Source organism: Schistocerca gregaria, chromosome 5, assembly GCF_023897955.1.
Source record: "Schistocerca gregaria isolate iqSchGreg1 chromosome 5, iqSchGreg1.2, whole genome shotgun sequence".
NCBI classification, from domain to species: domain Eukaryota; kingdom Metazoa; phylum Arthropoda; class Insecta; order Orthoptera; family Acrididae; genus Schistocerca; species Schistocerca gregaria.
The window spans coordinates 453,907,499-453,922,513 of NC_064924.1; the positions used below are offsets into that span (position 1 = coordinate 453,907,499).

Sequence of the window (15,015 nt, forward strand, 5' to 3'; positions counted from 1 at the left end):
TATATTCAGTCCGCTCAGTAAGGAGTTGTCTGTCCTCGTAACATAACCATGAACCGTACTGTAGAGGCAAATAAAGTATTGTTTTCTACAATGTGGAAAAGAAAGTTTCCTGACTTATCAGTAAACTGAACACCACATACTCATTGCCAAAAGAAAGAAAGAGAGAAAGAAATATCTAAATAAAAATAAGCAGTTTCAGGAAACAGACTTACGTAAAGCAATCCAGAGAGAACTGCAACTTAGTTATAATCTACAACGTTGGGGTAGCAGGTAAAAACATTTTAAGTTTATTACTGATTCAAAAAAAGTAATTATAGTACTCACGAGAAATTAAAAGATAATATTTAATATTCTGTAAAGCAAAAGTTCCGGAATATTTAGTTATAGGATAAAGAAATGTTTTAGGAACAGTTAATATTACGAAACATTGTCTTTGGTGTCAAAGAAAGAGAATATTGATTGTCAGGACGTCAGTAATGGTTATATCGCTGACATGTAGTTACGTTCATCCCTGACGGTAGAGGAAAGATTCACAGTTTACTCTCTAATCGAGAATAATTAGCATAGAATCGTCGCATAATACTGTAATAAAATATTAGTATCGCTTATTTAAAGACCATTGCTGTAAGGGAACTGGACTTTGTAAGTATATAATTCGTGTTTCGGTAAAGTTTCAAGAAATTAGCTATATATTTCTGCGTCGTTAAAAAAGTACGCGACAGAAAGCCATTTAGTACGACTAATACTACATTCTAAATGGAAAAGATTTAATTGTTATTTCGAGTTTTAGTCCCGATACGGGTGTTCTGTATAAAATCCAATATTACTTCCCCATAATAGATTTTACGTTGTGATGACGGAAAGATGTTTAAACAGATTACCATATTGTTAAATTGGTACGTCATTTGTTTGGCATTAGTAATTACTCAAGAGGTATTTCACGAAGGATTTTCGTTATAAAGAAACGAATTTTTTATGAGCTGGTTGATTTTTTCTTGAAAATTATCATTGTCGGATACTATTTTTCCAGGTCTTCGAACGAACTGGGTATACGGAAGATCGCTATAAGCGTGTTAAATAAAATCTAGAAGGTTATGCATAAGTGAAGCTAACGTCAAAGTTACCGTAGGTACTGAAATATTAGGACTGTTGGCACAATTATATTGCAAGGTTCTGCCATCTTCTAATAGAAAAGTAGTCAGTAAAGGTTTGGCGTGTTTTTCTTACAGTGACAGTACAAAATCACTCTACGTTTGAAGTTGGAGTAACTGGTACGCTAGTGCAGTGTTGTAGGCGTGCAGCTGCGTCAGTTAACACGATTCTGGAATCGAATAAACCTCATATCAGTCCTGAAGAGTTTTATCTGCCGTTGCTAAACGTGATTTATTCATGTGTGTGAAAAACAATAACACGAGTAAAACAAGGTTCAACACGAGCTAACATCAGGAGTGTCCGCAAAATGCTACATCCAGAGTAGACGATTTGTTCACTAGATTCTTTTTTAGAATGGTGCTTGTGATAAGAGCAGTGAACTTCACATCGTACTACACGCTGCAGAAGTGTTTATCGACATTTGAATATACACTCCTGGAAATGGAAAAAAGAACACATTGACACCGGTGTGTCAGATCCACCATACTTGCTCCGGACACTGCGAGAGGGCTGTACAAGCAATGATGACACGCACGGCACAGCGGACACACCAGGAACCGCGGTGTTGGCCGTCGAATGGCGCTAGCTGCGCAGCATTTGTGCACCGCCGCCGTCAGTGTCAGCCAGTTTGCCGTGGCATACGGAGCTCCATCGCAGTCTTGAACACTGGTAGCATGCCGCGACAGCGTCGACGTGAACCGTATGTGCAATTGACGGACTTTGAGCGAGGGCGTATAGTGGGTATGCGGGAGGCCGGGTGGACGTACCACCGAATTGCTCAACACGTGGGGCGTGAGGTCTCCACAGTACATCGATGTTGTCGCTAGTGGTCGGCAGAAGGTGTACATTGCCCGTCGACCTGGGACCGGACCGCAGCGACGCACGGATGCACGCCAAGACCGTAGGATCCTACGCAGTGCCGTAGGGGACTGCATAGCCACTTCCCAGCAAATTAGGGACACTGTTGCTCCTGGAGTATCGGCGAGGACCATTCGCAACCGTCTCCATGAAGCTGGGCTACGGTCCCCCACACCGTTAGGCCGTCTTCCGCTCACGCCCCAACATCGTGCAGCCCGCCTCCAGTGGTGTCGCGACAGGCGTGAATGGAGGGACGAATGGAGACGTGTCGTCTTCAGCGATGAGAGTCGCTTCTGCCTTGGTGCCAATGATGGACGTATGCGTGTTTGGCGCCGTGCAGGTGAGCGCCACAAGCAGGACTGCATACGACCGAGGCACACAGGGCCAACACCCGGCATCATGATGTGGGGAGCGATCTCCTACACTGGCCGTACACCTCTGGTGATCGTCGAGGGGACACTGAATAGAGCACGGTACATCCAAACCGTCATCGAACCCATCGTTCCACCATTCCTTGACCGGCAAGGGAACTTGCTGTTCCAACAGGACAATGCACGTCCGCACGTATCCCGTGCCACCCAACGTGCTCTAGAAGGTGTAAGTCAACTACCCTGGCCAGCAAGATCTCCGGTTCAGTCCCCCATTGAGCATGTTTGGGACTGGATGAAGCGACGTCTCACGCGGTCTACACGTCCAGCACGAACGCTGGTCCAACTGAGGCGCCAGGTGGAAATGGCATGGCAAGCCGTTCCACAGGACTACATCCAGCATCTCTACGATCGTCTCCATGTGAGAATAGCAGCCCGCATTGCTGCGAAAGGTGGATATACACTGTACTAGTGCCGACATTGTGCATGCTCTGTTGCCTGTGTCTATGTGCCTGTGGTTCTGTCAGTGTGATCATGTGATGTATCTGACCCCAGGAATGTGTCAATAAAGTTTCCCCTTCCTGGGACAATGAATTCACGGTGTTCTTATTTCAATTTCCAGGAGTGTACCTAACGGAATACGATGTACCGAGCTTTTTAGTGTATGTGTTCATGCATACTTGTTAATTCATTAATACTGTAACCTTGAAACGGAGGACAGCAGGTGTTCATAGTGAATTGTTAACAATCCAGTGGTATAAAGTTGTTCACATTTATTTACTTGACGTTTGAGTACGGCGTTGCTTATGTGGTTAGCGAGTGATTTGTCTATCCATAAATGGCACAGTACAAAGTCTGCCATACAAGCACGATGCGTACCATAATTGATTTGACGTAACTGCTGAATTCTTCTGTGTAATTTATATAATTCGCCGTGAATAAGTGAACAGTTTTCCTAAATTTTAATAAAAGAGCAAACCTATATGAGTTACGTGACCTACAACAAACCAAAGTGGAACGGGCGTCAAACATTAGAAACGATACTCAGTTTCATCTCTGTAAACTCGGTAGTCAACAGTAACAAGGTAAAGTACTTCCTGGCTACAAACTGACGTTTGACCTTTGGCAGGCTAACATTCAGGACCAGGTGTCAGCAGTCTTGACCTTGACTTCAGGAAGTAGTCATGTCCTTCGTCCCTCCCCTCCCCACTACCCCTCTGGTACCACCCCGATCATCATATCCAACCAGTCACAGAGAAATATTAAAAAATGAAAGAGCCAGTCAAAAAATTCAAAATATTGCAAACAGCTCTATTGTGGTTTATAGTCCACACTCTCCCCCTCTTTCCAACAAAAGCATTACAGTGAGACAGCCAGTTAGAATATATTTTTAATAAATAAACAAAATCAATTAAAAGATCTAACTAGCGGAGTTGAGCTTTTTACACCTATCCCTCATTTCCTCTCCACCATTAAAAAGCACTCCCCTTTCCACTTCTCTCCTGTCAATCAGGGTGTGGTGATAAGATGATGAGTAAAAATGACGCCACATTTACACTAATAAACGTACGTGACATTCACGTGAAAGTCAAAGATGCGTATTATTTACGTGAAAGAGAATGGTATTCATTATTTTGGAAAGATACGTACGTGTATAGTTAATAGGCGTAACATTAAAATGATACGAAAAAATGGCGCAAATCTACATTACTTCACTTGGAAGTCAATGATACTTACAAGTACATATTTCTGACAGCATTATAATGATGCATAAAAATTGTGCCTATGTGCTTTATTTACATAAAACGATGTATTATTTACGAAAAATGACTAACTGAATTATGTACACACATATGACAGTATTTCATGAGTCAAATGCTGTACTCCTTGCACACATGATCTCACTCATGCAAAGTAATCATTTCTCTCTGTATTTCACTCATAACATACTGTACTCCTCAAATACGCATATGATTCTGTATCTCAGGAGATAAAAAATTACCTCAACTTTTTATGCCATATCCAGAAAAGACATAAATACGACTAGTCTCGGGTTTATTGGCAGTAACTCACATACAGGCATACAATACTCGTTAAGGAGTGTCAGCACAGTTACACAGTCGCAGCTGCGAGACGCAGAGAGCCAGAGTGAGAAATATCTGTGCACGTATCAGCTATACTAATAAGACATGCTGCTAAGCCGGTTCTGTTAACGTAGAGGGACACCTACTAATATTATGCTGCCTAATATAAACAAATCACACAAGAACGGAAAGGGAAAAAGTACGATTTATATAAAATTTATTATAAAAGTTAATTTCATACAATGTCTTTAGAATAACCGTTTTTTTATTTGTATACCTTATTTACAGTTTTCACGGTACATTACTTACGTTTTCACAGGTATTTACATTGTTTACATTTTACAGCTGTTTACACTTTTATGTATATTTTACAGGTATTACATATTCAACAACAGCAACGAGACTTAGTGTGTTACTAAATGTCCATTAGGGTAAAGCTGCACTCACCTCAGGATACAATTTACAGGTATCATCATTTTTTACAGTTTTACAATATTTGTATTTTTCTAGATTTTTACATAATTTGCAATCCTTATCACTATTACTTTTCATATGATAGTGTATGATAGTGAGTCCATGTCACAGTATTGGATTATCAAGAAGTACGAAACGTTTATCATCTTGTGCGGATCAAGCATAATTATGTTGTCTAATAACAGAAACAAAATGTTTCTTGGATTTTGTCACGTTCTGCACAGTCAGTTTTTCAGTATCATTTAATAAACATTGTCCGTAAAAATTATCGCTATAGGTTCATTTTTCTTTGATAGTTGGTCATGGTTTATGTTTTTCTGAATTGTTTTGTTTATCGAATATTATTTATGAGCGTTTAAGTTAACGAAGATTATTAATTAACAAGTTCTTTACCTAATGAGTGTTCCGTCTCTTTTACTCTATAAGTTATGCGTAGTGTCTCAGTTTCCAGAGTGTACATTTTTATTCTCGCTATGAAATCAGCAATAATGATGTAGTCTGATAAGCCGTTTGTCATTGAACCCACTTTGTTTTTGTGGCCACGTAGTTTGTTATAAATGTTGTTGGCATCGTAATGCAAAGTGTCAAACCACCTATGCACACTATTTTTAATAACATAATAAATATTTAAAGTGCTTTTGTGATATATTATACTATCTGTGTAGGTGTAACACATTTCAACATTTTTTGGTTCACATTTCCTTAACATAAAACCATAATGAAAATCTGTGAGAGTGTCTTTTAAATATCTAGAATAGCCATACATGTGTTAAAAACAATGTTGAGTCTTCTCACTTCAGCTTCAAATAAATTTTTATTAAATAACGCATTGCGCTTGAAACTTGTCCTTGCAACCAGAGCAGCAGCTCCATATGTACCTTTCCAACCCGCTACCAGTTTCACGTGACTCATTTTCCTTACATTTCGAATAGTATGGCCGAATACACTATTAGCCATTAGTTTGAAGAAATTTTATTGGAAATCGTTCTCTGCATTCTGATGTTTCTTGGCATTAATATCCATCTACGATTTCATCCAGTATGATTAAAGCAGTGCTGATGTCCGATGCATATTGCGCAGATTTTTATTGAAATATTGCTTTCAGTTTCAATAGCGTATTAAATAATTTTACTTATCATATAAGATGGAAATAAGCTTTTTTGAAATGCCCAACTTGTTGATGCTAAGTGGTGGTACAGTTTTCTTTCAAAAGAATGGTAGATCAGGTACCCAACATCTGCCACTAAAATACCGTCGAGTTTTGAATCGTCAGGTACACTCATTACATCAGAACACTTCACAGGCAGAGTGCGATAGGCGTTGCATCATGCCCAGTTGTAAAGATTGTTAACTTCTAGGTATGTACACTGAAGAGCCGAAGAAACTGGTACACCGGCCTAATATCGTGTAGGGTCCCCTTGAGCACGCAGCACTGCCGCAACACGACGTGATTTGGCATGGACTCGACTAATGGCTAAAGTAGTGCTGGAGGGAACTGACATCATGAATCCTGCATGGCTGTCCACAAATCCATAAGAGTACGATGGGGGTGGAGATCTTTTATGAACAGCAGATTGCAAGGCATCTCAAATATACTCAATAATGTTCATGTCTGGGGAGTCTGCTGGCAGCGGAAGTGTTTAAACTCAGAACAGGTTTCCTGTAGTCACTCTGTAACAATTCTGGACGTATGGGGTGTCGCAGTGTCCTGCTGGAATCCCCCAAGTCCGTAGGAATGCACAATGGACATGAATGGATGCAGCTGATCAGACAGAATGCTTACATACGCGTCACCTGTCGGAGTTCTATCTCAACGTTTGAGGGGTCCCATATCACTCCAACTGCACTCGTCCCACATCATTACAAAGCATCCACCACTTTGAAGAGCCTCCTGCTGAAGTGCAATCCGACTAGGCGACATGTTTCCAGTTATCAACAATCCAATGTCGGTGCTGACGGGCCCAGGCGAGGCGTAAAACTTTATGTCGTGCAGTCATCAAGGGTACACGAGTGGACGTTCGGCTCCGAAAACCCATATCGACGATGTTTCGTTGAATGGTTCGCACGCTGTCACTTGTTGATGGTCCACCACTGAAGTCTGCAGTAATTTCCGGAAGGGTTGCAGTTCTGTCATGTCGAATGATTTCTTCAGTCGTTGGTCCCTTCTTGCAGAATCTTTTTCCGACTGCAGCGATGTCGGAGATTTGATGTTTTACCGGATTCGTGATATTCGCGGTACACTCGGGAAAATGTCGTACAGGAAAATCCCCTCTTTATCGCTACCTCGGAAATGCTGTGCGCTATCGCTCGTGCACGTTCAAACTCACTTAAATCTTGATAACCTACCATTGTAGCAGCAATAACCAATCTAACAACTGCCCCAGACACTTGTGTTGCCGACCGCAGCGCCGCATTATGCCTGTTTCCATATCTCTGTATTTGAATACGCATGGCCATAACAGTTTCTTTGGTGCTTCAGTGTAGTGTAAGACTTATCCTTAGTTTCATCATGAACCTGATGTTTGCAACTACGCCTCTATTGGAGCCTGAGCAATACCACATATGATGCCTCACTCAACAAATTGTTTTTGCTGTGTATTGGTAATAAGTTGCAATGTTTCTTTAGTGGTTTTCATCAATGTGTCCCAATCCAAGACATATGAGGTCACATAATATGTGGATCTGGTTTGTATGTTTAAGTAAGAGCGTGCAAAAGTTTTCAAATTCATCGGCAAGAAGCAAGACGTTGCTTTCTAAATGCTAGTCACAGTAAACTCACAGATTCTTGTAATCAAATAAGCTCCACACTTTGCTTGCTGTCTGAGAAATAGCCTGTTTATTATTGTCAACTTTTGGGTTTTACATATGAGACACATTTTTCCAATGAGCCGCCACAAAATTCAAGAAATCTATAAAGCGAAAATTTAAGTTGCTACAATATCCCACTGCAATGCATTCAGTGAATCATTTGAATTTTTCCATATTTTCTGCACTCACAGAAAAATGGTCTGCATTTATTTTAGCCGTTTCTTCCTTTCGTCCCCAGATTTTCATTATTATTAAATGTGCATCATAATTCGTTAGATTATGAAACACAATAAGTACTGTAAAATTTGGTCTATAATTTAAATTACTCACACGCGGTTCTATGAAATGTTCATGTAAAATGGCAATGATACCTGTGTTTCTTATCCGTTTTCGTAAAGCATTCCCTGCGGGTGTGGCAAATTTCTGCTGTCCCGAACGCTTCTTCCTCTTCCCCCATAGCGATCACCTGTTTGTTCTGCAGCAGGTAATCTTTTATTCGCTCAGCGGTCAGGCACAATCATTTGATAAACAATTTCATACAATCTGCACCACAGCATAGCTTAAACTCTGTTCGTCACTGCACCTTCAGTGCACATACAAAGCTACGAGGTGCATTCAAGTTCTAAGGTCTTCGATTTTTTTTTTCTAATTAACTACTCACCCGAAATCGATGAAACTGGCGTTACTTTTCGACGTAATCGCCCTGCAGACGTACACATTTTTCACAACGCTGACGTCATGATTCCATGGCAGCGGCGAAGGCTTCTTTAGGAGTCTATTTTGACCATTAGAAAATCGCTGAGGCAATAGCAGCACGGCTGGTGAATGTGCGGACATGGAGAGTGTCTTTCATTTTTGGAAAAAGCCAAAAGTCACTAGGAGCCAGGTCAGGTGAGTAGGGAGCATGAGGAATCACTTCAAAGTTGTTATCACTAAGAAACTGTTGCGTAACGTTAGCTCGATGTGCGGATGCGTTGCCTTGGTGAAACAGCACACGCGCAGCCCTTCCCAGACGCTTTCGTTGCAGTGCAGGAAGGAATTTGTTCTTCAAAACATTTTCGTAGGATGCACCTGTTACCGTAGTGCCCTTTGGAACGCAATGGGTAAGGATTACGCCCTCGCTGTCTCAGAATATGAACGCCATCAATTTTTCAGCACTGGCGCTTAATCGAAATTTTTTTGGTGGCGGTGAATATGTGTGCTTCCATTGAGCTGACTGGCGCTTTGTTTCGGGATTGAAAAATGGCATCCACGTCTCATCCATTGTCACAACCGACGAAAAGAAACTCCCATTATGCTGTCGTTGCGCGTCAACATTGCTTGGCAACATGCCACACGGGCAGCCATGCGGTCGTCCGTCAAAATTCGTGGCACACACCTGAATGACACTTTTCGCATTTTCAGGTCGTCATGCAGGATTGTGTGCACAGAACCCACAGAAATACCAACTCTGGAGGCCATCTGTTCAACAATCATTCGGCGATCCCCCAAAACAATTCTCTCCACTTTCTCGATCAGACCGGCTTGTGGGAGCCCGAGGTTGTTTCGGTTTGTTGTCACACGATGTTCTGCCTTCATTAAACTGTCGCACCCACGAACGCACTTCCGACACATCCATAACTCCATCACCACATGTCTCCTTCAACTGTCGATGAATTTCAATTGGTTTCACACGACGCAAATTCACAAAACGAATGATTGCACGCTGTTCAAGTAAGGAAAAAGTCACCATTTTAAGTATTTAGAACAGTTCTAATTCCCGCCGCTGGCGGTAAAATTCCATCTGACGTACGGTGCTGCCATCTCTGTAACGCATTGACGATGAACGCGGCCTCATTTTAAAACAATGCGCATGTTTCTATCTCTTTCCAGTCCAGAGAAAAAAAACCGGAGGCCTTAGAACTTGAATGCACCTCGTATACTGTGCGGTTTGTGTGCATGGATTTCGTTACTAACATCCGATTGCAGTAAGCATTTAATGTCGTTCGCGTAAATGACAATCTCGAATTTTATGAACTGTTCACCTGCTTGAGACATCATGTTTCTGACTTGTTTTAAGTGTGCGTCAACTAAAAGTGTAGCTAGCTTCTCTTTAGAACGAAAATAGCATAAATGTCGGTCATATACTGCAGCATAACATATTTGTCTCAAAAATTTTTAATGTAGCATAAATGGTAAATTTCTGTGTTTGTGACAGATTGTAAATGATTCACATGCTTTTTTCGTCTGTGATGTTTCGACACTTGCAGTGGAACCACTTGAAATTTTCTTCCTTCCTGTTCTTCTTCCGTCCGTCTTTCAACCATGCACTCGTGCTCAGAGTACTTAATTCCGTGCACATTAATATTTAACATTTACTTTGTTTCTGTCAAATATTCCAACATGATTCAATTAAGGAGGAAATTAAATATTTACAAAGTTTAATATATCTGTATAAAGAAGATATGTAGAGATATGCCACACATTCTTATTCTCTGAGTCCAGACAGCTATAGTTCACCGTTTGAAGCAATAATCACACTTCTTTGAATCAACATTTACGACAGCTATTTTGTCCGTAATTATTTTTTGCAATTTTTTGTATGTACTCGCGTAAAATCCTTAATTTACATGATTCCTTTTAATAGCTAACCGGAATCACTAATTTGGAGAACTTCCAGATTTTTTTTTTTCATTTTTTTTTTTTAAATCGCTCTGAGGCATAGGTTGAATATAGGCCGCAGACGCCATCATATGGCAATATAGTGATCCATTCTTGGTGTTCAGTAGGGGCGAGGCGATCAAAATAAACAGCTAACGTATTAGTATGTTTTAAGTGTAGTAGCAATAGACGGAAATGCACAGAAATGAATGATTATAATCTGCAGCAACTGAAGTATATTATCGAATAGTTTAGTTAGCTTTAGATCAAATTAAATTCTTTAAACAGTCCCATTTTAACGGAATGGCGAAGAGGGCACTTAGTTTTCAGTTGAAAAATAAGGGATGAAAACTTTTGCAGCAAAGAAATAAATATATTTCCTTGTGGAACATGACTCGAAGTAAACTATTTACACTAACTGCAAATGAAAGTCAAACTGTGTTCCTCAACTTCTGTTCATTGTTCATGGTCCCTGAAGAAGCACAACTGGCAGTAAATCCATTGCTCTTCCGGCTCTGAATCTGAACATTTTTCTTCGCAGCACTCTCTGTCTTTATCGTTGTCAAAAAGAGCTCCACCAGTCAATTTCTAGTCATCACACTCTTCGTTGTACTACCTCCTCTTCGGCTGCTTTCGGTTTTTTTAAAATTTTTATTTTCTTTTCCTTGTCTCTCTTTATTTGCCGCTTCTAGGTCACTGTTATTCGGAGTTGCTATAAGTCTCTCCTCTCCTCGGAACACTTTTTCCGACCACTGTTTCCGTGGTTTCCCCCTAAACAAAGCGGTCAGAAGATACCGCCGAGATGGCGAAAAAGAAGAAATTTTTTAGGAACTTATTTATTTACATTAAAAAAACTTTAAAGCTAAATCTTTGAAAACTAGTATTTCAGTTACCCGTCAGATATAAAGAAATGTGTGTTAGGGGATGACATTTTTTGTGGAAATATTTCCATAAGAATGCAAAAGGTAAGAGTAGCAAAGACCTTGGTCTCCAGCTACCAGAATTGTTTCTTGTTCAGAAGTACATCTTACTTATATGGCCTTAGTTAGGATAAAAAGTTTAGAAGGTGTTGCAATTTGTGAACAACATAAAAATACGATTAAAGAAAAACAAACAAAAAACAATAATATGCAGGTCATACAGTCTACGCGAGGGAAGGAACGGGCGTTAAGCCAGTGTTAACAATAATAATAATAACAATTTAAATAGTATTTAACGTTGATAGTATTGTGGACAGGATTTAGAAAGATGATATTAAAAAGAGATTAAATTTGTAATACCTGCAGATCCTCCATCAAGCGCACCAGGTCCTTACATTCCAATGTTCTGTATCACCGGACGATATTTAAGCCTCTGGCCCTTAGATAAAAAGACTCCCACCTACAATCTTACTGAATGTTACAGATGAGGCTGTCACAGGAAGAATATCCAGTTCTTGCCTATACAACTATGACTGGACCTGTTCATCCTAAGGGAACATATTTCAGTTAATTATGGTATGACATGGTAACTAAACTTGTTACCTGATGCTAGTTTTAGACAAAACCTACTCTCCATCTCCAACTTCTGAGACACACATAAGGATGAATTAGTGCAAGCAGTCCGAAATTAGGTAATTTATTTTCTTCATCCATTGCATATTTAGGTAACACCCGAAGGTCCATACTTTTAAAGAGTAACTTTGTGTAGGCAATCTTCTGATGATCGTACACGCAGCTGTTAGGAACTCTCCTAATAGACTCTTAAGAACAATACTTCGTCTAAATTTCTTTAAAAATGCATATTATAGCCTAGTACGATGACAACAAGGTACTAGTTGCGCCCGTTCAATTGAAACTAAATCACTTGCTAGATCAGATGTTTCTCCACATATATGCAGCTCCTATGTTCCTCATGACTATAATTAAATCGCTCTATCATTTAATTCCATGCTGTTTTATAGAAAACAGTTGTAGAGCATACAAAATAGTTACATGAAATACAGAACGACATATAATTAAAATACGCTCTGCGTAGGTCAAACGCAGTTTCCACATACGATATGCAACGCTCCGGCCCAATTAAACCCAGTGTAACGGGATCTGCGACCAGTATCGTGCGTGCGATTTATTCACACTGTGGGTATTAATCGTGCACACAAAGGACTTGATAGAATATCAAGCGTAAAATTAATCTTCTGAGCTAGATTTAATGGATGTTCTTGAACGTCAAAATTTTTTTTCACCAGTTTCGCAGGATGGCTTCCATGTATCACATTGACAGTTAACTTACTTACATAAATGTAGTAGTCTTATCGTTACAACTTGATTGCTTTAAATTTCATTCTCTACTTCAAGAGACAGAGTGAACGGTCCAAGTCTCGCTCGTTAAGAAATCTCGATTCTTTGGTATGAAAAGTGGAAAGGAGCGTACAGTTATATGTAAAGAAAGTATTATCACATTATAATTGCAGATTATGTGGAGCAGTAGAACTGTCCATATCTGCTGATGATACACCGATCCCAGAGTGGAAGTAGGGAGTGAATGGTTTCGATGTAGAAAATCCTGGACTGCTGACAGATCCAGTTTTCCACAGTGTCCTGCACTCGCTTGTCACGATGAAACTCTAATGTTTGAGAGATTATTTAAGGGGCCGAAGATAAGCGAGTCACAATGGGACATATAGGGGATGCAAGGAGGATGTTCCAGGAACTCCCATCGAAATTTTTAAAGGAGTGTCTTCTCGATGACACATCTCGCCTCATAACGCTGAAACTAACGGAATATTAAGCATCGTGCGAGACACTGCACTCCGTACACCTTTTTCAAATTGTGACAAATGCTTGAAGTATTCTTCTGGACGTTCGGTGTGCTGATGGGCAGGAATCTATCATGAACCAAATACGCAAACAATTCTCCAGAAATGAAAAAGTAGCAGCGAAGCCGTTAACTCAACTTGTTCAACAGGGAATACCACCATACTACCTCTTGGTAAAAACATTCTCCCGCTGGGATTACATACAGCAGCACTATAGCGAAATTAACCTGTCAGTTGGGTATGCATTACACAAGGTGAGCTGGCCATGGAGCAAAGAGGAAAAGATCTCAGTTCTACACATTTAAGAGGAAGTTGCTACATTTTCTTTTTTCATTCTCACCTCGTGAGAGCATTGTGAGCTGTTATAGGACACTGCCCTTCTCAAATAAAAATCCTGAGGCTGTGAATGGGGCAGAGGAAATCCAAGCTGGGAATCTGGTCGTGGTGATTTCCATTTCTTGGCTTCGCATGATGAACAAGGGAAACCGACCGATAACCTTGTGCCCACTGGGGGATATGATATATTGAAATTTGTTTGGGGGCCAATGTTGTCCACTGTATGAGGCACAACCTGAAAGTTTGTGTGTGTATGTGTGTGTGTGTGTGTGTGTGTGTGTGTGTGTGTGTGTGTGTGTGTGTTTGTGTGTGTGTTTAGGTTCGTTCGTGTTTACGAATTAAATTAATTGTTGTTGTTGTTGTGGTCTTCAGTCCTGGGACTAGTTTGATGCAGCTCTCCATGCCACTCTATCCTGTGCAAGCTTCTTCATCTCCCAACACCTACTGCAACCTAAATCCTTGTGAATCTGCTTAGTGTATTCATCTCTTGGTCTCCCTCTACGATTTTTACCCTCCACGCTGCCCTCCAATACTAGATTGTTGATCCCTTCATGCCTCAGAACATGTCCAACCAACCGATCCCTTCTTCTGATCAAGTAGTGCCAGAAACTTCTGTTCTCCCCAATCCTATTCAATACTTCCTCATTAGTTATGTGATCTACCCATCTAATCTTCAGCATTCTTCTGTAGCACCACATTTCGAAAGCTTCTATTCCCTTCTTGTCCAAACTATTTATCGTCCATGTTTTCACTTCCATACATGGCTACACTCCATACAAATACTTTCAGAAATGACTTCCTCACACTTAAATCTAGACTCGATGTTAACAAATTTCTCTTCTTCAGAAACGCTTTCCTTGCCATTGCCAGTCTACATTTTATATCCTGTCTACTTCGACCATCATCAGTTATTTTGCTCCCCAAATAGCAAAACTCCTTTACTACTTTAAGTGTCTCATTTCCTAATCTAATTCCTTCAGCATCACCCGGCTTGATTCGAATACATTCCGTTATCCTCGTTTTGCGTTTGTTGATGTTCATCTTATATCCTCCTTTCAAGACACTGTCCATTGCATTAAACTGCTCTTCCAAGTCCTTTGCTGTTTCTGACAGAATTACAATGTCATCGGCGAACCTCAAAGTTTTTATTTCTTCTCCATGGACTTTAATACCTACTCCGAATTTTTCTTTTGTTTCCTTTACTGCTTGCTGAATATACAGATTGAATAACATCGGGAAGAGGCTACAACCCTGTCTCACTCCCTTCCCAACCACTGCTTCCCTTTCATGCCCCTCGACTCTTATAACTGCCATCTGGTTTCTGTACAAATTGTAAATAGCCTTTCGCCCCCTGTATTTTGCCCCTGCCACCTTTAGAATTTGAAAGAGAGTATTCCAGTCAACATTGTCGAAAGCTTTCTCTGAGCCTACAAATGTCGTAGGTTTGCCTTTCCTTAATCGTTCTTCTAAGATAAGTCGTAAGGTCAGCATTGCCTCA

General features: G+C 40.4%; 1 long non-coding RNA gene across 1 annotated transcript in view; it reads left to right on the forward strand.

The window, feature by feature from the left end:
• Positions 1-472: 472 nt before the first annotated feature.
• Positions 473-15,015, forward strand: part of LOC126272846 (uncharacterized) — a 52,145-nt gene continuing 37,602 nt past the window's right edge. Inside the window, exons 1-2 of the long non-coding RNA XR_007549271.1 lie at positions 473-642; positions 4,837-4,928. This is a non-coding gene — a long non-coding RNA (uncharacterized LOC126272846). The remainder of the gene's footprint in view (positions 643-4,836; positions 4,929-15,015) is intronic.